The sequence below is a fragment of the Balaenoptera acutorostrata genome, chromosome 1 (genome assembly GCF_949987535.1).
Source record: "Balaenoptera acutorostrata chromosome 1, mBalAcu1.1, whole genome shotgun sequence".
Classification (NCBI taxonomy): Eukaryota; Metazoa; Chordata; class Mammalia; order Artiodactyla; family Balaenopteridae; genus Balaenoptera; species Balaenoptera acutorostrata.
In genome coordinates, this window is record NC_080064.1 from 111596414 (window position 1) to 111620338 (window position 23925).

The window sequence follows — 23925 nt, forward strand, 5'->3', positions numbered from 1 at the left end:
TTGCACACTGAAGTTCATATTCCCACATAGATTCATTCATGAGCCCTCACATGAGGCCACCACACAACACACACTGACACACCATCACATGCTGTCCATCACCCTGAAATACGTCTTCACACACCCACACACACTCACACACACACAGGTACTCACACACATGCTCACTTTCTAAGTTTTGCTCATGGGCATGGCACCAGAACATACAGTCCAGACCCTTTGCGAGGCTTGTGCATCATTCCAGGAGATTATCCGCCCATTGACCTTGAGGACACTTGCAAGCACAAAGATCCCCAGATGAAGGGCATGATGCTGAGGCCTTCCAAAGAAGTGTGCCTTCCTCAGGGACGAATATACTTACGTCTTCCAAACAAAGAAATTTCCTAGAAGGTAGATGGTGCAAGAAAGAGAACACATACCCATCCTGGAGGGTGGCAGACTTGGGTTCAAAACCACTCTTCCCTACTTTTTACTTAAGTAACCTTAGCCAACATAAACTTTCTATGTTGTAACATGAAAATAGCTCAAACTTCAAGTCCTGAATTACAAACTCGAACAGAGATTCTGACAGGCAGTGGAGGCCTGCCCCTCCCTTATCCCCCAACCACAAGCACCCTGGGAAAGTGACGGCATCTCTCACCGACCCAGAGGCTGGGCACACATCGTGCCGTGGCCCAGAGGATCCCCAGATGGCGATGGATTTCAGCAGAGAGGCTCGAACTCCAACCACCAGCAGTCCTTTGTCCGGAGCCCTGTCTTTTGATGCGGCTGGCCCCAGAGGGTCAGCTCGGCCTTCCCCTGCATATGTGTGCATGGACCGCGGACTGGAGTTCCATCACAGATGCCTGGCACAGAAGATACAGTGGGCTTAGCCTGTGCCCAGGTCTGCTGAGACCTCCTTGGTCCCAATTGTCCCTTTTGCCTTAATGTGTGTGTGGTGTGTGTGTATGTGTGTGTGTGTGTGTGTGTGTACATGAGAGACAGGGCTTTGGCGAAAGAGAAAGAGCCATGCTAACGAAAGTCAGGGAACAGTACCATTCCCAATGCCCAGGATAGGTGTTTAGTTGTACCTGTGGCTTCTAGAGGACATGTTCCTTCTGTCCTCTGGTGGTAGAAGCAATACTATGTAATGCATGCTTGAGATAGCAGATTCCACACCCAAAAAAATCTGTTCAGGGTAGTGAGGGCTTAGGCCAGAAAAGATGGACAGGATGTAACACCGAAACTCATGGATCTCCAGATGTTCACATTTTCTCTAGTTACGCAGGCATTGCTACTGCCACAACTGGGTTTGAGTTCTTCAGCGAATCCAAGCCAAACCATTGAAAAGTATCTACAGATTTGGAAGGAGTAGGCGGAGAAGTGGATGTGAAGAAGTTTAGGGACCAGGGAGGCTCTGGCCCTCCTTGCTGACCACCGTTCCCAGCACCTGGTGCATTGTGTGAGCTCACTAGGTATTGATGAATTATTAGTTATCTCAGGTAACCTGCCCCACGCGGCCTTGCTTCTCTGCTGCTAGGGACGTGAGCTGAAATCCCTCTCCAAGCCTATCAGGGTTGCTTCTGTCAGAGTGACAACAGGCGGAAGGGTTTCTTCTCCCGGGAAGTCCTGGGATCCTCTGGGTTTCCCTCGGGGCCGAGCCCATGCATAGCCTGCCCTTCCGGTGAGTCCCCGAGGAGACACCATTGATTTCCAAGGCTGTCTTCTCGTGCTGCAGTGTGAATTCCCAAGATCTAGGGATACTGTAGGCCTTTCAGCTGAGCTGTGGCTAAATTCCTGGTGTGAGAATGAAACGTGCCATCCTCACGACTAGCTTGCCAATTTCCTTTTCTGTCAGTCAAGGTCTTAGGACACTGGTAGCAAGTGCCACTACTGGCCTTCATATGTGGGCAACGACCTACTCCCTACTTCTAAGAGTGTGCTTTGCCCCAGCTTTCAGAGCCCGACTCCACGGAGCACCGAACCATCGTTGGGCCCTTATTCTCTGCCCAACCGTGTGCACATACTTACACATGTTGTCCAAAATAAGCCTTTCAGCTGACGTGCAGAATGGGGTTATCCTGTTTAGCAGATGAGGAAACTGAGGCTCAAAGATGTTAAGTGCCCAAGGTCACCCAGCTGGTGAAGATCAGAGCCCCAGTTGGAACACTAAATGGGGAATTAATTAAGATATCTTTCATCCTTTGACGGATGTTGTTTCAACCTTTTCAACCTACTCCCTGCCCTGAGGCATCCCTCTTCCTTCAGGAGTCTCTAAGCGGAAGGGGAAGGAGGCATCAGGCCTGAAGCCCTGGGACATCAAATTCCAGGAGCCAGACTGGGTGACTCGTCCAGCAGCTCATGACAGGTCAAAGTTTCTTAGCTCCCCAGCCTCTCCACCTTATGATAATCATTCCCCTGGGAAGCCTGCAGTCTGGGTGACTTATACACCTGTAAGAGAGATACGTTCTGTCAACAGTAACCGCCCAGTTTCTGTGAATGAAGACTAATGTTTTGCTCACCAAGAGGCAGGACACAGAGTTGCAGCCCCCACTTTTTGTTTATATTACAACAGGTGAAAAATCAAAGCGGCTTGCCCAGGTTTGTATCCAATTCAGGCTGAATGTGGCTCTGAGTCTAGGTTAAGTCAAGGTCCCAACTTTGCTGACTTTACAGGGTCTCCCAAAGGGCCACTCACCGCTCAGTAGTCGTTTCTCTTACAACAAGGCTCGCTGCCTACGCTGCTCGGCCCACCCCTTCCCTCACTAACTGGAATATTCTGGGCAATTACCCTCACTACTCCCACACCCAGCAGTGTTCTGAATGCTTGCTTAGCAACATCCCGGATGTCAAGATTCTAGGGCAAACGTCATGAGTGGGTTTGGAAACCCGAGGAAGCCAGGGCTCGTAAAGAGATGGGGAAATGGGGCCAGGGCCCGAGTGAAGGCACTGTCATCCCCAAGCGCCATCAAACTGAGAAGGAGTTTGCCAGCCCAGGATATGAGTAAAACCTTAAGTTTGAGGAAGGGCAGATGCATCCTATTGTGACTAGGGCCAAGCATGCCCCAATCGTAGGCCACCTCATGGCTTCCAAGAGCGATATGGGATGTATAAAAGGTGTGCAGTCTCAGAGCATCCCCAAAGCCTCAGCATCTCCACGTTCCAGCCCCTGGTGAACTAAGGTAAGTTGGGCAAAGGAACGCCTCTCCTGGAAGCCTGGCTCTACCTGGTCCCAAACTCTGCGGGGAGCTGGGGCTGGAGCACTTGGTGGTTGATCCCAAAGAAAGGCCTCGTGTGGGCATCTGTCTCCTCCGTACCATTTGGGGCCCACCTCTCTTGGGCTGCAAGTCAACATCTGAAGTGTGTGGGGCGGGGGCTGAGATGAGGGTCCAGGGTGTGTGCAGAGTCCGGTGTTGAGGCTCCTGCTGGCGTGTGTGGTGACACTGTTGTGCGTGGCCAGGAGCTGAGCGGGGCTGGTTAGGAGAGGGTGGCACCGGCTCTGGGGCAGCGCTGCCCTGAAGGGCAAGGCCCATGCAGGGAGGCAGGTGAGCTCCTCAGGGAGCAGGGGGCAGAGGCCCAGGGAGCTTAGAGCAGCAAGGACAAGAGGAGGTGGTACAGTGGCCAGGTCCTGCTCTGGGAGTCGGCAACCATTGTTCCACCCCCGTATGCTCAGTGCCTGGGGAACCATGACTTCCCTCTCTAAGAGTTTCTTTCTCACCAGAATTTAGAGTCGATCTAAGCGGTCCTTTTGTCTCTAGATGCCTCTTTTCTATGAATTCTCTTAGAGAGGGGTTAAGATGCTCCTTTAAAATGGGTAGACATTAAATATTAAATTAAATTAAATTAAATTAAATTAAAATGGGTAAAATGGGTAGAAATTTTCACTGCAAAGTAAAGGAGCTGTTATAGTGGAGGATTACTGGACTGAATGTCAATATCATGACATAGTGTGAGTGTGTTTCCTGTTTGGTAATTGCCGTCATTGTTGCTTTTGTTGTGGTCATCCATTTACAATGCTTGGTATCAGTCTATTTATCTCATGTAAAAATAAAGGAATAAAAAAAACGTAAGGACAAGGAAAAAAAAAAGAAGAATCTTAACGCTGAGAAAAAAGTGATTTAGCTTAAGACCTATCAGAAATACTCAGGGATGAGGGCACATAGAAGCTAGACACACATTTATTTGTGTATTAAGGTCTCGGCAGTCAAAATGCTTAGTTGCCAACAACATTGGGCTGTGAAAAATAAGTACTTGATGAATCTATAAGATGACAGGTTGTATCAGAGTTTATGTGCATTTTTCATCATTGCTTACATGGTTCCTGGATAAGTGTATGAAAAACAATTTCTCTGGGTAGAAAATATTCAATCATGTCACAAGAAAGTGATAAGATTTTGTTGCTGTTGTCATTATAAAGAACCAACCAGAAAAAGTTGAGTGATAGGGAATGACTTTTTGAGCATGAATCCTGCTGGGAAGGAGCCTCCCTCCTGGGGAAAACACCGCTGGAATCTTCAGAAAGCCTCTCTGGCCACAGCAGTAGAGGGAGGGAAGATTTCCCTGAAGAATCTGTAGTAGGCAATTCTTCAGTGCTTTTCTGAACGTAGTGATGACCTTCACATTCCAGCATTGCTCAGAGTCACATGGTCCAAGAAAATAGTAATCAGAGTAATAAAGAGCTCTGGAGATCTTGTGAATCAATGATGTCTGAAAACTAAGGAAGTGCTTGCGAGTGTATTTCTATCATTAATGTGTCGGAAATGATACAAGGCGTTGATTGGTTTAATGAGAATTAATGTGAATAAACTTGAAATATAGAACATGGCATTTTGAAGAGGCATGAAGAATGATTAAGAGCAGACACTCAAAGAAGAAATGAATCTCTAAAAAACCAGCACAATGACCCTAACCCAAGCTACAACTGCTCTACATGTTCATTAATTTCCCAGTATATAAAGCATGAAGTTAACATGGTTTTGATATGCTTTTCTTTAATGACTAATAATGTTGAGCATCCTTTCACCGGCTTTTAACCATGTGTATATTTTCTATGAATAGCTATCATTCAGATCTTCTGTCCACTTTTTAATTATAGGGGTTTTTTTTTATAGTTGATTTGTAAGAGTTCTTAAAATATTCTGATTACAAGTTCCTTTGGGGATATTTGAATTGCAAATATATTCTCCCACCCTATAAATAAATGGGTAGAAATTTATTTTAAAAGTCGAAATCTTTACAAGAGTACTCAACATGTTTTGGTTCTCGTGTGTGTTTGTGTGTGTGTGTGACCACGTGAGCACACATACACACATATATATTGACACTCATATTTCCCTGTGTATGTACACATGTTTGTCTGGAGTGTTATATGCTCATTTGATCCTTACAACAACTTTAAGAGTACAGAGAAGTTAAGTAACTTGCTCAAAGTCACACAGCTGGTTAATTTTTGAGACAGAACTCAGGTTCAAGAAAGTCATGTTCTAAATTCCACAGTATCTGCTGTGCCGTGATATTACTTTTTGTTCTCATTACCCCTGTCCTTCCTTCTTACTCTTTCCTTCTCTCTCCTCTCACTCTCTGTCTCTCTCTCCCTTTTTACGTCTTTGTTTTTCTCTATCCCTCTCCATTTCTCTTTTCCTTTCTCCCTTTTTTCCTCTCTTCCTTCTTTCCTTCCTTCCTTCCTTCCGTATTTCTTTATTTGTCTCAATTAAAACCTTGCAATGGCTTACAAACTGCAGCTACAATTTATACTGTCGCACCTCATTGCACACACACACACATTGTATCAGTGAAGGCACCAGGCCAAGGTTGAAATGGGACAGTTTTGAAGGAGGCAGGAGGTTCTCCTGGGTGGAGCGTCTCTAAGGCTCCTGACTTCCTCACTTGTGTGTCTTTCCCCTTGCAGTGCACATCCAGACCAGAATGTATCATCCAAAGCAGAAGCTGTGCTGCCCGCTACCAAAGTATTGCTGCCCTCCATCCCAGCAATGCTGCCCCCCACCAAAGTATTGCTGCCCCCCACCAAAGTATTGCTGCCCCGCACCCCAGCCATGCTGCCCACTACCAAAGTATTGCTGCCCCCCACTTCAGCCGTACTGTCCCCCTCTGCAGCAATGCTGCCCCCCAGCAAGGTACTGCTGCCCCTCACCAAAGCAGTTCTAAACTCCACCTCAGCACACCAAGCAGCCTGGCCAGCCTCCACCCAAGGGCAAGGAGCCCTCTGTCCCACATTGCCCACACCCTCAGCAGTGCCAGAAGTCCAAGCAGAAGTAAACCCCAGGCATGGGCCAGAGGCCAGGCTCCCTGCAGAACAGAGACCATGAAGCCCACTCCCCGGTCTCAGCCAGCCAGCTGTCAGCACCACTCACCCCCGGCTTCTGGAGGCAGCCACACTTGTGGAAAAGGCAGCACCAGGATGGGAGCTTCCTGGATCACCATTTCTGATTAATTAGCAGCTGCCATTTCCATTTAGAAAAGGATCTGGTTCTAAACCGTCTAATCTTCTTTGCTGACTTGTATACTTTTCCCTGTTGGCTGCTTGGAAACGTAAGCAGCGTGCCCGACCATGTTTTCCTAGCAAACTTCGTCTCTGCTCCAGTTTTTCAAACAATTAAACACAATTCTGCTGGCATGAATGTGTCGGTTTGATTATTTCGTCATCGTACAGTTGTTAACTCCTGCAGAGTTTGTATCCTGCTGCCTAAGCAAGAGCCCTAGGAGGGCTGGGCATGTGGGTGCAGGTAGAGGAGAAGGCATGGGGAGATGCACTTCTGAGCTGAAGGACATGTTCCATGGTCCTGCCAGGGTGAGGAGGAGAGATGGGCACTTCAGCTGCATGGAGACACATCCCCACATCCTTGGAAAATGAGAACAGCCTTTGGACACAGGGGAGATGATGCCCGTCTAGAAAACGGAGGTCCAGAAAGAGTAAGGGAAACCCAGCCAGGAGCGAAAGAGTAGAGTAGAGGCAAATAAATGGAAATTCAGACAATACTCCAAGGGCGTGTGGGTCAAAATGAATTGAGGACCCGTCCTGCAAAACTCTCCCACTGGTAAAAGAAAAGATGAGATATTCTTCAAGCTAACAAAATGTGTTAGTAGGAGACAGTCTATGTAAAAATCATACATCCATCACACACATATATCCACTGTCAATAGTTTTTAAAGTCACAGCACCCATTGATTCTCCAACTTGGGGTTTCTCCTGGGCTATTTTTCTCTCACTGCCCTTTTACTTTCCATTCCCTAAATTCTTGGGGTATTAGGGTAACCGGAAAATTCAGGCCCACAGGTAAGCCAAACTTCTTCTTTCTATTATATCCACCACACCCATACCTTTCCACCGAATCCTTCTCTCACAAAAAGTCCCAAAATTGAGGTAGTTGCATCTCTTTTCCTATACCTGCCCCCCGTTTCATGTTTGTGGGCTACAAGGGAATCACTGAAAATCCACAGAAGTACCCAAAGGAGCCAGAAAGGCACAAAGCATAAATAAATGTGTGAATTATTCCCAACATAGATCACAGAGCATGTAGAATTCAGAATAAGCTAAAGACAGATGTTTTAGCATTGCTTCCGTGATTGGCTGGTCTCCTCTTCCTCCACCATCTCTGTTCATGCCCTTCAGCGAGGCTCCATCCATCTCCCTGTTTATCCATCACCAATCCATCCATCCCAACCAGCAATGCATCCTTGCATCCTTGGTAAGTACCTCCTCCTCCCTTTCTTTAGAATGTGATGGGTGCTGTGGAAGCACAAACTCACACACAAGTCTCCAGGACTCTTGGTTTAATCCCTGTAAGAAAACCAAGCTCAGACACTCAAGACAACAGAAAACAATTTGACCGGAAGACGTCTTATACATGGATGACTTGGAAGGCACAAATACCTCATTCCTGCCCTCAGAACTCAGAGGAGACAGAGAGAGAACACTGAAGGCTGTTGAGGGAGGAAGGAGAACTTGGCCATCTCTGTCATCATGGCACCCACCACGGGGCTCCCAGAACATGTCTGTCCAGGAGGAACACCGGGAGAAGGGGGGTTCAGAATGGAAGGACAGTGGGATGTGTGTAAGTAAGCAGGAGTGCGTTTCAGGACTGCGTAGAGCAGCAGCCGATGCTGCGAGTGCCAGTTGTTCCCAGGAGGCCAGCCCTCCAAAGTTTCAGCCCCGGTCCATGGTGGAGAGCGCACATAGCCTCTGCAGCCACCTGCACCAGTTGAACACCACAGAAAGCTGGAGGGCGCCTCCAGTTTCCAGACCTATGAGTCGTCAATATTTCCCACAGAGCCTTGCATTCAACAGAACTCAAGGATGACACACAAAATGAATTGAAAAGCTGTAGACACCTTAAGTGAACTCCCTGAAAATGATGAGCACTTTGAGTCAATCCCCACCCTCTGATACCTGAGTCCGCACAGTCTCCAAATAGCTCCTCTCTTGCCTCACATACATGACCTTGCCCCAGAACTCTCCTTTGGGTTCTTACTCTCTATTTCCTCACCTTCCCTTACTCAGCTGAGAAAGACAAGGTTGAATTTGACACTCTGGGCTTCACTTAATCTTCTCCCCCACTAATGATCATACTGGGATGTGTGCACATGTGCTTATGTGCAGACCATCTTGCGGAATTTTCTTTTATCCCCATCCTACTGGGTTGCGATGCCATTTGCACGCCTATGATGGACTGAATCCAATAATTCCCTAAGCCTCACTTTACTCATCTGTATAGTGGACAGAATAACACCTGCAACCTGGGGTTGACGGGGAGGGGTCTTCAATGAGACCAAGTAAATAAATAGTAAGTAGGATGTAACACATAGTAAATGTTGGATGAATGTTAGCTCTAGCTTTTATTATTATTCTCCACTTTCTGACAGAGCAGCAAGACCCTCCACTCCTTACCACCAACCCGACGACATGGACTCCACACCTTTAGTAAGAACAATGTGTGAGGGGCAGGGCACATCTTGGGGACAAGGACAAGGACCAATTGTGTAGACCAAAGCATCTGAGGGGTGTTCACAGGCGGAAATGACATTTCGTGCAGGGCCTAGTCACCCCATTGGGTGGTTGCCCTTTTCTTCCACAATCTTCCCCTTTGTAACACCTGCCCACGATGATTCCTGCTCCTGAGGCAGTCCTGGGCAAGTCTGGCCCACAGTGACTTTTCCCTATCAATGGCCACAGCCATCCATGTCTTTTGGAGGCAGACCGTGCTCCTTGGAGGAGGCTCATAAGCTGAGGAGCATGGAAAGGGCACGGCGTGTGCCAAGGGATCACGTACATACACACACATTTATCTTTACATTCATATTTCGCTGTGTATTTCTGTGTTTTGTGAGGAGTTTTATACGCTTATTTATCCTTCCTACAACCGTAGGAAATGTACAGAGAAGTTGAGTAACTTGCTCAAAGTCACAAAGCTGGTTAATTTTTGACACAGGACTCTGAACCCAGGAAATCCTCATCTGGATTCCACCGTTTCTGCTGTGGCTGGATATTCCTTTTTGTTCTCTTTACCCATGTCTTTGCTCCTTCCTCTTTCCTTCTCTCTCCTCTCTTTCTCCCTGTCTGTCTCTCGCTCTGTCTCAGCTTTTTTACATCTTTCTTCTACTTCTCTCCCTTTCTCATCTCATTTCTCCTTTTTTTCTCTCTTCCTTCTTTGGTTTCTTCCATCCACATTTCTTTGTCTCAAAAAAAAGCTTGTAATGGTTTAGAAAATGCAGATACAATTTATACTGACACACCTCATTGCATACACACACACCTTAAATCGGTGAAGCCACCTGGCGGAGGGTGAAATGGGGCAGGTTTGAAGGAGGCAGAAGGATCTCCAGGGTCGAGAGTTTCTAAGTCTCCAGACTTCCTCACTTGTGTGTCTTTCCCCTTGCAGTGCACATCCAGACCAGAATGTATCATCAAAAGCAGAAGCTGTGCTTCCGTCCACCAAAGTCTTGCTTCCCCGCACCACAGCCATGCTGCCCACTACCAAAGTATTGCTGCCCCGCACCCCAGCAATCCTGCCCACTACCAAAGTATTGCTGCCCCGTACCTCAGCAGTACTGTCCCCCTCCCCAGTAATTCTGCCCCCCACCAAGCAGTGATAGACCCCCCTCAGCACACCAAGCAGCCTTGCCAGCCTCCACCCAAGTGCAAGGTGCCCTGTGTCCCCAAGTGCCAACACAAGTTCCCACGCCCGCCACAATGCCAGATGTCCAAGCAGAAGTCATCCCTGGCCATGAGACCTAAGGCCAAGCTCCGTGGAGACCAGAGACCATGAAGCCCACTGCCCTCTCTCAGCCAGCCAGTTGTCAGCGCCACTCATCCCCGGCTTCCGGAGGCAGCCGCACTTCGGGAAAAGCAGCACCAGGATGGCAGCTTCCTGGATCAAGATTTCGTATTAATTAGCAGCTGCAAGTTCCATCTCAGAAAAGGATCTGGTTCTAAACCGCCTAACCTTCTTTGCTGCCTTGTATCGACTTCGCCCTGTCGGCTTCTTGGAAACTTAAGCAGCGTGGCCGGACATCCTTTCCTAGCACCCTTCGTTTCTACTCCAGTTTTCCCAACTATTAAACACAATTCCTTTGGCATGAATGTGTCTGTGGATTATTTCGTCATCTCGCAGTTGTTAATTCCTGCAGAGTTTGTATCCTGCTCCTCAACCCAGAGCCCATGGAGGTCTGGGCATGAGGGTTCAGGTAGAGGCGAAGGCATTGCGAGATGCACTCCGGACTGAGGGACATTCTCCATCGACCTGCCAGGGTTAGGAAAGAGATGGGCACTTCTCACTCATGGGACTCATCCCAATATCCCTGGAAAATGAGAACAGCTCTCGGAGAAGGGGGCGATGATGTCTGTCTAGAAAATGGAGGCACAGAAAGAGTAAGGGAAACCCAGCCAGGAGCTAAAGAGTAGAGTAGAGGCAAATAAATGGAAATTCACACAACACTCCAAGGGCGCGTGGTCAAAATGAATTGAGGACCGGGCCTGAAAAACTCTTGCAATGGTACAAGAAAAGACCAGAGTTTCTTCAAGCTAACCAAATGTGTAAGTAGGAGACAGCCTATGTAAATGTCATACATCCAGCACACACACATTTCCAATGTCAGCATTTTAATAAAGTCAGAGCCCTTGTTGTTTCTGCAGCTTAGAATATTCCTGGGCAATATTTCTCCCACTGCCCTCTCACTTTCCATTCCCTAAATCCTTGGGGCATTAGGGTAACATGAAAATTCAGGCCCAAAGGTAAGCCAAACTGCTTCTTTCTATGACATCCACTACACACATCCCTTTCGAACAAATCCTTCGCTCACAACATAGTGCACAAAATGAGGTCTTTGCTTCTCTTTTTCTACACCTCCCTCCGGGTTACAAGGGAATCACTGAAAACCCACAGAAGTACCCCAAAGGAGCCAGAACGGAACATCACATAAACTAAAAGTGTGAATTATCCCCAACATAGATAGCCGCTCCTGTAGAATTGAGAATTAGCTAAAGAGAGAAGTTTTAGCGTTGCTTACCTGCTTGGCTGGTCTCTTCCTCCATCATCTCTGTTCATGCCTTTCAGCAAGGCTCCCTCCATCTCTCTATTTATCCATCACCGATCCATCCATCCCAACCAGCAATGCATCATTGCATGCTTGGTGAGTACCTCCCCTCCCTTTGCTTAGAATGTGACAGGTGTTGTGGAAGCACAGACTCACACACAGGGTTCCCGATCTCTTGGTTCAATATCCATAAGAAGACCAAGCTGAGACCCTCAAGACAACAAAGAACAATTTGCCCAGATGCCGTGGAATTCATGGATTACTTGGAAGCTACAGATACCTCATTCCTTTTGGCCAGAATTCAGAGGAGACAGAGAGAGAACACTTAGGGCTGTTGAAGGGAGGAAGGAAAACGTGGCCATCTGTATCATCATGGCACCCACCACGGGGCTCCCAGAACATGTCTGTCCAGGAGGAACACCGGGAGCAGGGGAGTTCAGAATGGAAGGACAGTGGGATGTGTGTAAGTAAGCAGGAGTGCGTTCCAGGACTGCGTAGAGCAGCAGCCGTTGCTGCGAGTGCCAGCTGTTCCCAGGAGACCGGCCCTCCAACGTCTCAGCCCCGGTCCATGGTGGAGAGCGCACATAGCCTCTGCGGCCACCTGCACCAGGTGAACACCACAGAAAGCTGGAGGGCACCTCCAGTTGCCTGACCTATGTGTCGTAATTATTTCTCACAGACTGTTGCATTCACCAGAACTCAAGGATGACACACCAAATGTATTGAAAGGCTGTAGACACCTGAAGTGAAATCCCTGAAAATGATGAGCACTTTGAGCCCATCCCCACCCTCTGATACCTGAGTCCACACAGTCTCCAAATAGCTCCTCTCTTGCCCCACATACATGACCTTCCCCAAGAACTCTCCTTTGGGTTCTTACTCTCTCTTTCCTCACCCTCCCTCACTCAGCAGATTAGTACAAGGTTGAATTTTGCCTCCCTGGGCTTCACTTAATTTTCTCCCCCACTAATAATCTTACTTAGGGTATGTGCACATGTGCTTATGTGCAGACCAACATGTGCAATTTTCTTTTATCCCCATCCTATTGGGTTTAGATCCAGATTCACCCCTATGATGCACTGAATCCCATACTTCCCTAGGCCTCGCTTTTCTCATCTGTATAGTGTGCAGAATAAATCCTGCCACCTGGGGTTGATGGGGGGGTGTCTTCAATGAGACGATGTAAATAAATATTAAGTAGGATGTAACCCATAGTAATTGTTGAATGAATGTTAGCTCTTGCTTTTATTAGTATTCCCCACTTTCTGACAGAGCAGCAAGATCCTCCACGTATTGCCAGCAACCTGAGGACATGGGCTCCACGCCTTTATTAAGAAAAAGGTGTGAGGCGCTGGGCACATCTTCGGGACAAGGACAAGGTCCAGTTGCATAGAGCAAAGCCTCTGAGTGATGTTCAGAGGCGGAAGCGACATTTCGTCCAGGACATAATCACGCCATTGTGCTGTTACCCTTGTTTCCAGAAATTCCGTGTTGTAACACCTGCCCACGATGGATCCTGCTCTTGAGGCATTGTTGGGCAGCTCTGGCCCACAGTGACTTTTCCCTATCAGTGTACACAGCCAGCCATGTCTTTTGGAGGCAGACCGTGCTCCCTGGGGGAGGCTCATAAGCTGAGGAAGCATGGAGAGGGCACGGCATGTGACAAGCGCTCACACACACGGACACCACCCCATTGAAGCATGTCTTTCTCTTCCCTTGAGAGGTACAGCTGAGGTGTAGCAAAGCTCCTTACGTGCTCAAATTACCAACAACTTACACGTGGTGGAGATGAGGTTCGAACCCTAGTCCGTAGTCTTTGCAACGTGGCAAGTATTCTGACCGTCTCAGTGGCTGGAAGAAGCATAAAGCCTGGACCCCGTCTTTCCAGAACTTACAACCCACTGATCCGTTGGGAAGGCAAAGGCAGCACGTTCACACAATCTCACACTCACACGTGTTTATACAGGGGTAGATGCTCATATCAATGACACACACGGGGTTGTTATTCAGCGTAAATTCTGCAAGTGTGGAGACTTCCACTGACCACTGAGAAAAGAAGTTGGAGCAGCGTCCCAGAGGCCCCCGCTGGGACAGGCGTCGGCCTCCCAGCTTCTCCATGCTGTAGGACTGAGCTGGCCGCCTGTCAGGGTGGGTGCAGGCACGCAGGCGGGCAGGGCACAGAGCCTAGGAGCCACCTGGTACAGAAGTTCTTTGAACATTTTAACGATGGAGTCAGCAACACCTGTGCATACCTCTTGACTCTCAGCCCTGTCCACACTCACTCTTGCACACTGAAGTTCATATTCCCACATAGATTCATTCATGAGCCCTCACATGAGGCCACCACACAACACACACTGACACACCATCACATGCTGTCCATCACCCTGAAATACGTCTTCACACACCCACACACACTCACACACACACAGGTACTCACACACATGCTCACTTTCTAAGTTTTGCTCATGGGCATGGCACCAGAACATACAGTCCAGACCCTTTGCGAGGCTTGTGCATCATTCCAGGAGATTATCCGCCCATTGACCTTGAGGACACTTGCAAGCACAAAGATCCCCAGATGAAGGGCATGATGCTGAGGCCTTCCAAAGAAGTGTGCCTTCCTCAGGGACGAATATACTTACGTCTTCCAAACAAAGAAATTTCCTAGAAGGTAGATGGTGCAAGAAAGAGAACACATACCCATCCTGGAGGGTGGCAGACTTGGGTTCAAAACCACTCTTCCCTACTTTTTACTTAAGTAACCTTAGCCAACATAAACTTTCTATGTTGTAACATGAAAATAGCTCAAACTTCAAGTCCTGAATTACAAACTCGAACAGAGATTCTGACAGGCAGTGGAGGCCTGCCCCTCCCTTATCCCCCAACCACAAGCACCCTGGGAAAGTGACGGCATCTCTCACCGACCCAGAGGCTGGGCACACATCGTGCCGTGGCCCAGAGGATCCCCAGATGGCGATGGATTTCAGCAGAGAGGCTCTAACTCCAACCACCAGCAGTCCTTTGTCCGGAGCCCTGTCTTTTGATGCGGCTGGCCCCAGAGGGTCAGCTCGGCCTTCCCCTGCATATGTGTGCATGGACCGCGGACTGGAGTTCCATCACAGATGCCTGGCACAGAAGATACAGTGGGCTTAGCCTGTGCCCAGGTCTGCTGAGACCTCCTTGGTCCCAATTGTCCCTTTTGCCTTAATGTGTGTGTGGTGTGTGTGTATGTGTGTGTGTGTGTGTGTGTGTACATGAGAGACAGGGCTTTGGCGAAAGAGAAAGAGCCATGCTAACGAAAGTCAGGGAACAGTACCATTCCCAATGCCCAGGATAGGTGTTTAGTTGTACCTGTGGCTTCTAGAGGACATGTTCCTTCTGTCCTCTGGTGGTAGAAGCAATACTATGTAATGCATGCTTGAGATAGCAGATTCCACACCCAAAAAAATCTGTTCAGGGTAGTGAGGGCTTAGGCCAGAAAAGATGGACAGGATGTAACACCGAAACTCATGGATCTCCAGATGTTCACATTTTCTCTAGTTACGCAGGCATTGCTACTGCCACAACTGGGTTTGAGTTCTTCAGCGAATCCAAGCCAAACCATTGAAAAGTATCTACAGATTTGGAAGGAGTAGGCGGAGAAGTGGATGTGAAGAAGTTTAGGGACCAGGGAGGCTCTGGCCCTCCTTGCTGACCACCGTTCCCAGCACCTGGTGCATTGTGTGAGCTCACTAGGTATTGATGAATTATTAGTTATCTCAGGTAACCTGCCCCACGCGGCCTTGCTTCTCTGCTGCTAGGGACGTGAGCTGAAATCCCTCTCCAAGCCTATCAGGGTTGCTTCTGTCAGAGTGACAACAGGCGGAAGGGTTTCTTCTCCCGGGAAGTCCTGGGATCCTCTGGGTTTCCCTCGGGGCCGAGCCCATGCATAGCCTGCCCTTCCGGTGAGTCCCCGAGGAGACACCATTGATTTCCAAGGCTGTCTTCTCGTGCTGCAGTGTGAATTCCCAAGATCTAGGGATACTGTAGGCCTTTCAGCTGAGCTGTGGCTAAATTCCTGGTGTGAGAATGAAACGTGCCATCCTCACGACTAGCTTGCCAATTTCCTTTTCTGTCAGTCAAGGTCTTAGGACACTGATAGCAAGTGCCACTACTTGCCTTCTAATGTGGGTAACCAACTACTCCCAATTCTAAGAGTGTGCTTTGCCCCAGCTTTCAGAGCCCGACTCCACGGAGCACCGAACCATCGTTGGGCCCTTATTCTCTGCCCAACCGTGTGCACATACTTACACATGTTGTCCAAAATAAGCCTTTCAGCTGACGTGCAGAATGGGGTTATCCTGTTTAGCAGATGAGGAAACTGAGGCTCAAAGATGTTAAGTGCCCAAGGTCACCCAGCTGGTGAAGATCAGAGCCCCAGTTGGAACACTAAATGGGGAATTAATTAAGATATCTTTCATCCTTTGAAGGATGTTGTTTCAACCTTTTCAACCTACTCCCTGCCCTGAGGCATCCCTCTTCCTTCAGGAGTCTCTAAGCGGAAGGGGAAGGAGGCATCAGGCTTAAAGCCCTGGGACATCAAATTCCAGGAGCCAGACTGGGTGTCTCGTCCAGCAGCTCATGACAGGTCAAAGTTTCTTAGCTCCCCAGCCTCTCCACCTTATGATAATCATTCCCCTGGGAAGCCTGCAGTCTGGGTGACTTATACACCTGTAAGAGAGATACGTTCTGTCAACAGTAACCGCCCAGTTTCTGTGAATGTAGACTAATATTTTGCTCACCAAGAGGCAGGACACAAAGTTGCAGCCCCCATTTTTTGTTTATATTACAACAGGTGAAAATTCAAAGCGGCTTGCCCAGGTTTGTATCCAATTCAGGCTGAATGTGGCTCTGAGTCTAGGTTAAGTCAAGGTCCCAACTTTGCTGACTTTACAGGGTCTCCCAAAGGGCCACTCACCGCTCAGTAGTCGTTTCTCTTACAACAAGGCTCGCTGCGTACGCTGCTCGGCCCACCCCTTCCCTCACTAACTGGAATATTCTGGGCAATTACCCTCACTACTCCCACACCCAGCAGTGTTCTGAATGCTTGCTTAGCAACATCCCGGATGTCAAGATTCTAGGGCAAACGTCATGAGTGGGTTTCGAAACCCGAGGAAGCCAGGGCTCATAAAGAGATGGGGAAATGGGGCCAGGGCCCGAGTGAAGGCACTGTCATCCCCAAGCGCCATCAAACTGAGAAGGAGTTTGCCAGCCCAGGATATGAGTAAAACCTTAAGTTTGAGGAAGGGCAGATGCATCCTATTGTGACTAGGGCCAAGCATGCCCCAATCGTAGGCCACCTCATGGCTTCCAAGAGGGATATGGGATGTATAAAAGGTGTGCAGTCTCAGAGCATCCCCAAAGCCTCAGCATCTCCACGTTCCAGCCCCTGGTGAACTAAGGTAAGTTGGGCAAAGGAACGCCTCTCCTGGAAGCCTGGCTCTACCTGGTCCCAAACTCTGCGGGCAGCTGGGGCTGGAGCACTTGGTGGTTGGTCCCAAAGAAAGGCCTCGTGTGGGCATCTGTCTCCTCCGTACCATTTGGGGCCCACCTCTCTTGGGCTGCAAGTCAACATCTGAAGTGTGTGGGGCGGGGGCTGAGATGAGGGTCCAGGGTGTGTGCAGAGTCCGGTGTTGAGGCTCCTGCTGGCGTGTGTGGTGACACTGTTGTGCGTGGCCAGGAGCTGAGCGGGGCTGGTTAGGAGAGGGTGGCACCGGCTCTGGGGCAGCGCTGCCCTGAAGGGCAAGGCCCATGCAGGGAGGCAGGTGAGCTCCTCAGGGAGCAGGGGGCAGAGGCCCAGGGAGCTTAGAGCAGCAAGGACAAGAGGAGGTGGTCCGGTGGCCAGGTCCTTCTCTGGGAGTCGGCAACCATTGTTCCACCCCCGTATGCTCAGTGCCTGGGGAACCATGACTGCCCTCTCTAAGAGTTTCTTTCTCACCAGAATTTAGAGTCGATCTAAGCGGTCCTTTTGTCTGTAGATGCCTGTTTTCTATGAAGTCTCTTAGAGAGGGGTTAAGATGCTCCTTTAAAATGGGTAGACATTAAATATTAAATTAAATTAAATTAAATTAAATTAAAATGGGTAAAATGGGTAGAAATTTTCACTGCAAAGTAAAGGAGCTCTTACAGTGGAGGATTACTGGACTGAATGTCAATATTATGAAATAGTAGGAGTGTGTTTCCTGTTTGGTAATTGCCGTCTTTCTTGCTTTTGTTGTCGTCATCCAATTACAATGCTTGGTATCAGTCTATTTATCTCTTGTAAAAATAAAAGAATAAAAAAAAAGTAAGGACAAGGAAAAAAAAAAAAGAAGAATCTTAACGCTGAGAAAAAAGTGATTTAGCTTAAGAACTACCAGAAATACTCAGGGATGAGGGCACATAGAAGCTAGACACACATTTATTTGTGTATTAAGGTCTCGGCAGTCAAAATGCTTAGTCGCCAACAACATTGGGCTGTGAAAAATAAGTACTTGATGAATCTATAAGATGACAGGTTGTATCAGAGTTTATGTGCATTTTTCATCATTGCTTACATGGTTCCTGGATAAGTGTATGAAAAACAATTTCTCTGGGTAGAAAATATTCAATCATGTCACAAGAAAGTGATAAGATTTTGTTGCTGTTGTCATTATAAAGAACCAACCAGAAAAAGTTGAGTGATAGGGAATGACTTTTTGAGCGTGAATCCTGCTGGGAAGTAGCCTCCCTCCTGGGGAAAACACCGCTGGAATCTTCAGAAAGCCTCTCTGGCCACAGCAGTAGAGGGAGGGAAGATTTCCCTGAAGAATCTGTAGCAGGCAATTCTTCAATGCTTTTCTGAACGTAGTGATCACCTTCACATTCCAACATTGCTCAGAGTCACATGGTCCAAGAAAATAGTAATCAGAGTAATAAAGAGCTCTGGAGATCTTGTGAATCAATGATGTCTGAAAACTAAGGAAGTGCTTGCGAGTGTATTTCTATCATTAATGTGTCGGAAATGATACAAGGCGTTGATTGGTTTAATGAGAATTAATGTGAATAAACTTGAAATATAGAACATGGCATTTTGAAGATGCATGAAGAATGATTGAGAGCAGACACTCAAAGAAGAAATGAATTTATAAAAAACCAGCAAAATGACCCTAACCCAAGCTACAACTGCTCTAAATATTCATTAATTTCCCAGTATATAAAGCATGAAGTTAACATGGTTTTGATATGCTTTTCTTTAATGACTAATAATGTTGAGCATCCTTTCACCGGCTTTTAACCATGCGTATATTTTCTATGAATAGCTATCATTCAGATCTTCTGTCCACTTTTTAATTATAGGGGTTTTTTTATAGTTGATTTGTAAGAGTTCTTAAAATATTCTGATTACAAGTTCCTTTGGGGATATTTGAATTGCAAATATATTCTCCCACCCTATAAATAAATGGGTAGAAATTTATTTTAAAAGTCGAAATCTTTACAAGAGTACTCAACATGTTTTGGTTCTCGTGTGTGTTTGTGTGTGTGTGTGACCACGTGAGCACACATACACACATATATATTGACACTCATATTTCCCTGTGTATGTACACATGTTTGTCTGGAGTGTTATATGCTCATTTGATCCTTACAACAACTTTAAGAGTACAGAGAAGTTAAGTAACTTGCTCAAAGTCACACAGCTGGTTAATTTTTGAGACAGAACTCAGGTCCAAGAAAGTCATGTTCTAAATTCCACAGTATCTGCTGTGCCGTGATATTACTTTTTGTTCTCATTACCCCTGTCCTTCCTTCTTACTCTTTCCTTCTCTCTCCTCTCACTCTCTGTCTCTCTCTCCCTTTTTACGTCTTTGTTTCTCTCTATCCCTATCCATTTCTCTTTTCCTTTCTCCCTTTTTTCCTCTCTTCCTTCTTTCCTTCCTTCCTTCCTTCCGTATTTCTTTATTGTCTCAATTAAAACCTTGCAATGGCTTACAAACTGCAGCTACAATTTATACTGTAGCACCTCATTGCACACACACACACACATTGAATCAGTGAAGGCACCAGGCCAAGGTTGAAATGGGACAGTTTTGAACGAGGCAGGAGGTTCTCCTGGGTGGAGCGTCTCTAAGGCTCCTGACTTCCTCACTTGTGTGTCTTTCCCCTTGCAGTGCACATCCAGACCAGAATGTATCATCCAAAGCAGAAGCTGTGCTGCCCGCTACCAAAGTATTGCTGCCCTCCATCCCAGCAATGCTGCCCCCCACCAAAGTATTGCTGCCCCCCACCAAAGTATTGCTGCCCCGCACCCCAGCCATGCTGCCCACTACCAAAGTATTGCTGCCCCCCACTTCAGCAGTACTGTCCCCCTCTGCAGCAATGCTGCCCCCCAGCAAGGTACTGCTGCCCCTCACCAAAGCAGTTCTAAACTCCACCTCAGCACACCAAGCAGCCTGGCCAGCCTCCACCCAAGGGCAAGGAGCCCTCTGTCTCAAAGTGCCCACACCCTCAGCAGCGCCAGAAGTCCAAGCAGAAGTAAACCCCAGGCATGGGCCAGAGGCCAGGCTCCCTGCAGAACAGAGACCATGAAGCCCACTCCCCGGTCTCAGCCAGCCAGCTGTCAGCACCACTCACCCCCGGCTTCTGGAGGCAGCCACACTTGTGGAAAAGGCAGCACCAGGATGGGAGCTTCCTGGATCACCATTTCTGATTAATTAGCAGCTGCCATTTCCATTTAGAAAAGGATCTGGTTCTAAACCGTCTAATCTTCTTTGCTGACTTGTATACTTTTCCCTGTTGGCTGCTTGGAAACGTAAGCAGCGTGCCCGACCATGTTTTCCTAGCAAACTTCGTCTCTGCTCCAGTTTTTCAAACAATTAAACACAATTCTGCTGGCATGAATGTGTCGGTTTGATTATTTCGTCATCGTACAGTTGTTAACTCCTGCAGAGTTTGTATCCTGCTGCCTAAGCAAGAGCCCTAGGAGGGCTGGGCATGTGGGTGCAGGTAGAGGAGAAGGCATGGGGAGATGCACTTCTGAGCTGAAGGACATGTTCCATGGTCCTGCCAGGGTGAGGAGGAGAGATGGGCACTTCAGCTGCATGGAGACACATCCCCACATCCTTGGAAAATGAGAACAGCCTTTGGACACAGGGGAGATGATGCCCGTCTAGAAAACGGAGGTCCAGAAAGAGTAAGGGAAACCCAGCCAGGAGCGAAAGAGTAGAGTAGAGGCAAATAAATGGAAATTCGGACAATACTCCAAAGGCGTGTGGGTCAAAATGAATTGAGGCCCGGGCCTGAAAAACTCTCCCACTGGTAAAAGAAAAGATGAGATTTTCTTCAAGCTAACAAAATGTGTTAGTAGGAGACAGTCTATGTAAAAATCATACATCCATCACACACATGTATCCACTGTCAATAGTTTTTAAAGTCACAGCACCCATTGATTCTCCAACTTGGGGTTCCTCCTGGGCTATTTTTCTCTCACTGCCCTTTTACTTTCCATTCCCTAAATTCTTGGGGTATTAGGGTAACCGGAAAATTCAGGCCCACAGGTAAGCCAAATTTCTTCTTTCTATTATATCCACCACACCCATACCTTTCCACCGAATCCTTCTCTCACAAAAAGTCCCAAAATTGAGGTATTTGCATCTCTTTTCCTATACCTGCCCCCCGTTTCATGTTTGTGGGCTACAAGGGAATCACTGAAAATCCACAGAAGTACCCAAAGGAGCCAGAAAGGAACAAAGCATAAATAAATGTGTGAATTATCCCCAACATAGATCACAGAGCATGTAGAATTCAGAATAAGCTAAAGACAGATGTTTTAGCATTGCTTCCATGGTTGGCTGGTCTCCTCTTCCTCCACCATCTCTGTTCATGCCCTTCAGCGAGGCTCCATCCATCTCCCTGTTTATCCATCACCAATCCATCTATCCCAACCAGGAATGCATCTTTGCATCCTTGGTAAGTACCTCCTCCTCCCTTTCTTTAGAATGTGATGGGTGCTGTGGAAGCACAAACTCACACACAAGGCTCCAGGACTCTTGGTTTAATCCCTGTAAGAAAACCAAGCTCAGACAGTCAAGACAACAGAAAACAATGTGACCGGAAGACGTCTTATACATGGATGACTTGGAAGGCACAAATACCTCATTCCTGCCCTCAGAACTCAGAGAAGACAGAGAGAGAACACTGAAGGCTGTTGAGGGAGGAAGGAGAACTTGGCCATCTCTGTCGTCATGACACCCACCACGGGGCTCCCAGAACATGTCTGTCCAGGAGGAACACCGGGAGAAGGGGGTTTCAGAATGGAAGGACAGTGGGATGTTTGTAAGTAAGCAGGAGTGCGTTTCAGGACTGCGTAGAGCAGCAGCCGATGCTGCGAGTGCCAGTTGTTCCCAGGAGGCCAGCCCTCCAAAGTTTCAGCCCCGGTCCATGGTGGAGAGCGCACATAGCCTCTGCAGCCACCTGCACCAGTTGAACACCACAGAAAGCTGGAGGGCGCCTCCAGTTTCCAGACCTATGAGTCGTCAATATTTCCCACAGACCCTTGCATTCAACAGAACTCAAGGATGACACACAAAATGAATTGAAAAGCTGTAGACACCTTAAGTGAACTCCCTGAAAATGATGAGCACTTTGAGTCAATCCCCACCCTCTGATACCTGAGTCCGCACAGTCTCCAAATAGCTCCTCTCTTGCCTCACATACATGACCTTGCCCCAGAACTCTCCTTTGGGTTCTTACTCTCTATTTCCTCACCTTCCCTCACTCAGCTGATAAAGACAAGGATGAATTTGACACTCTGGGCTTCACTTAATCTTCTCCCCCACTAATGATCACAGTGGGATGTGTGTACATGTGCTTATGTGCAGACCACCTTGCGGAATTTTCTTTTATCCCCATCCTACTGGGTTGCGATGCCATTTGCACGCCTATGATGGACTGAATCCAATAATTCCCTAAGCCGCACTTTACTCATCTGTATAGTGGACAGAATAACACCTGCAACCTGGGGTTGACGGGGAGGGGTCTTCAATGAGACAAAGTAAATAAATAGTAAGTAGGATGTAACACATAGTAAATGTTGGATGAATATTAGTTCTTGCTTTTATTATTATTCTCCACTTTCTGACAGAGCAGCAAGACCCTCCACTCCTTACCACCAACCTGACGACATGGACTCCACACCTTTAGTAAGAACAATGTGTGAGGGGCAGGGCACATCTTGGGGACAAGGACAAGGACCAATTGTGTAGACCAAAGCATCTGAGGGGTGTTCACAGGCGGAAATGTCATTTCGTGCAGGGCCTAATCACCCCATTGGGTGGTTGCCCTTTTCTTCCACAATCTTCCCCTTTGTAACAACTGCCCACGATGATTCCTGCTCCTGAGGCAGTCCTGGGCAAGTCTGGCCCACAGTGACTTTTCCCTATCAATGGCCACAGCCATCCATGTCTTTTGGAGGCAGACCGTGCTCCTTGGAGGAGGCTCATAAGCTGAGGAGCATGGAAAGGGCACGGAGTGTGCCAAGGGATCACGTACATACACACACATTTATCTTTACATTCATATTTCCCTGTGTATTTCTGTGTTTTGTGAGGAGTTTTATACGCTTATTTATCCTTCCTACAACCGTAGGAAATGTACAGAGAAGTTGAGTAACTTGCTCAAAGTCACAAAGCTGGTTAATTTTTGACACAGGACTCTGAACCCAGGAAATCCTGATCTGGATTCCACCGTTTCTGCTGTGGCTGGATATTACTTTTTGTTCTCTTTACCCATGTCTTTGCTCCTTCCTCTTTCCTTCTCTCTCCTCTCTTTCTCCCTCTCTGTCTCTCGCTCTGTCTCAGCTTTTTTACATCTTTCTTTGTTTTCTTCTACTTCTCTCCCTTTCTCATTTCATTTCTCCCTTTTTTCTCTCTTCCTTCTTTCGTTTCTTCCATCCACATTTCTTTGTCTCAAAAAACAGCTTGTAATGGTTTAGAAAATGTAGATACAATTTATACTGACACACCTCATTGCATACACACACACCTTAAATCGGTGAAGCCACCTGGCGGAGGGTGAAATGGGGCAGGTTTGAAGGAGGCAGTAGGATCTCCAGGGTCGAGAGTTTCTAAGTCTCCAGACTTCCTCACTTGTGTGTCTTTCCCCTTGCAGTGCACATCCAGACCAGAATGTATCACCAAAAGCAGAAGCTGTGCTTCCGCCCACCAAAGTCTTGCTTCCCCGCACCACAGCCATGCTGCCCACTACCAAAGTATTGCTGCCCCGCACCCCAGCAATCCTGCCCACTACCAAAGTATTGCTGCCCCGCACCTCAGCAGTACTGTCCCACTCCCCAATAATTCTGCCCCCCACCAAGCAGTGATAGACCCCCCTCAGCAC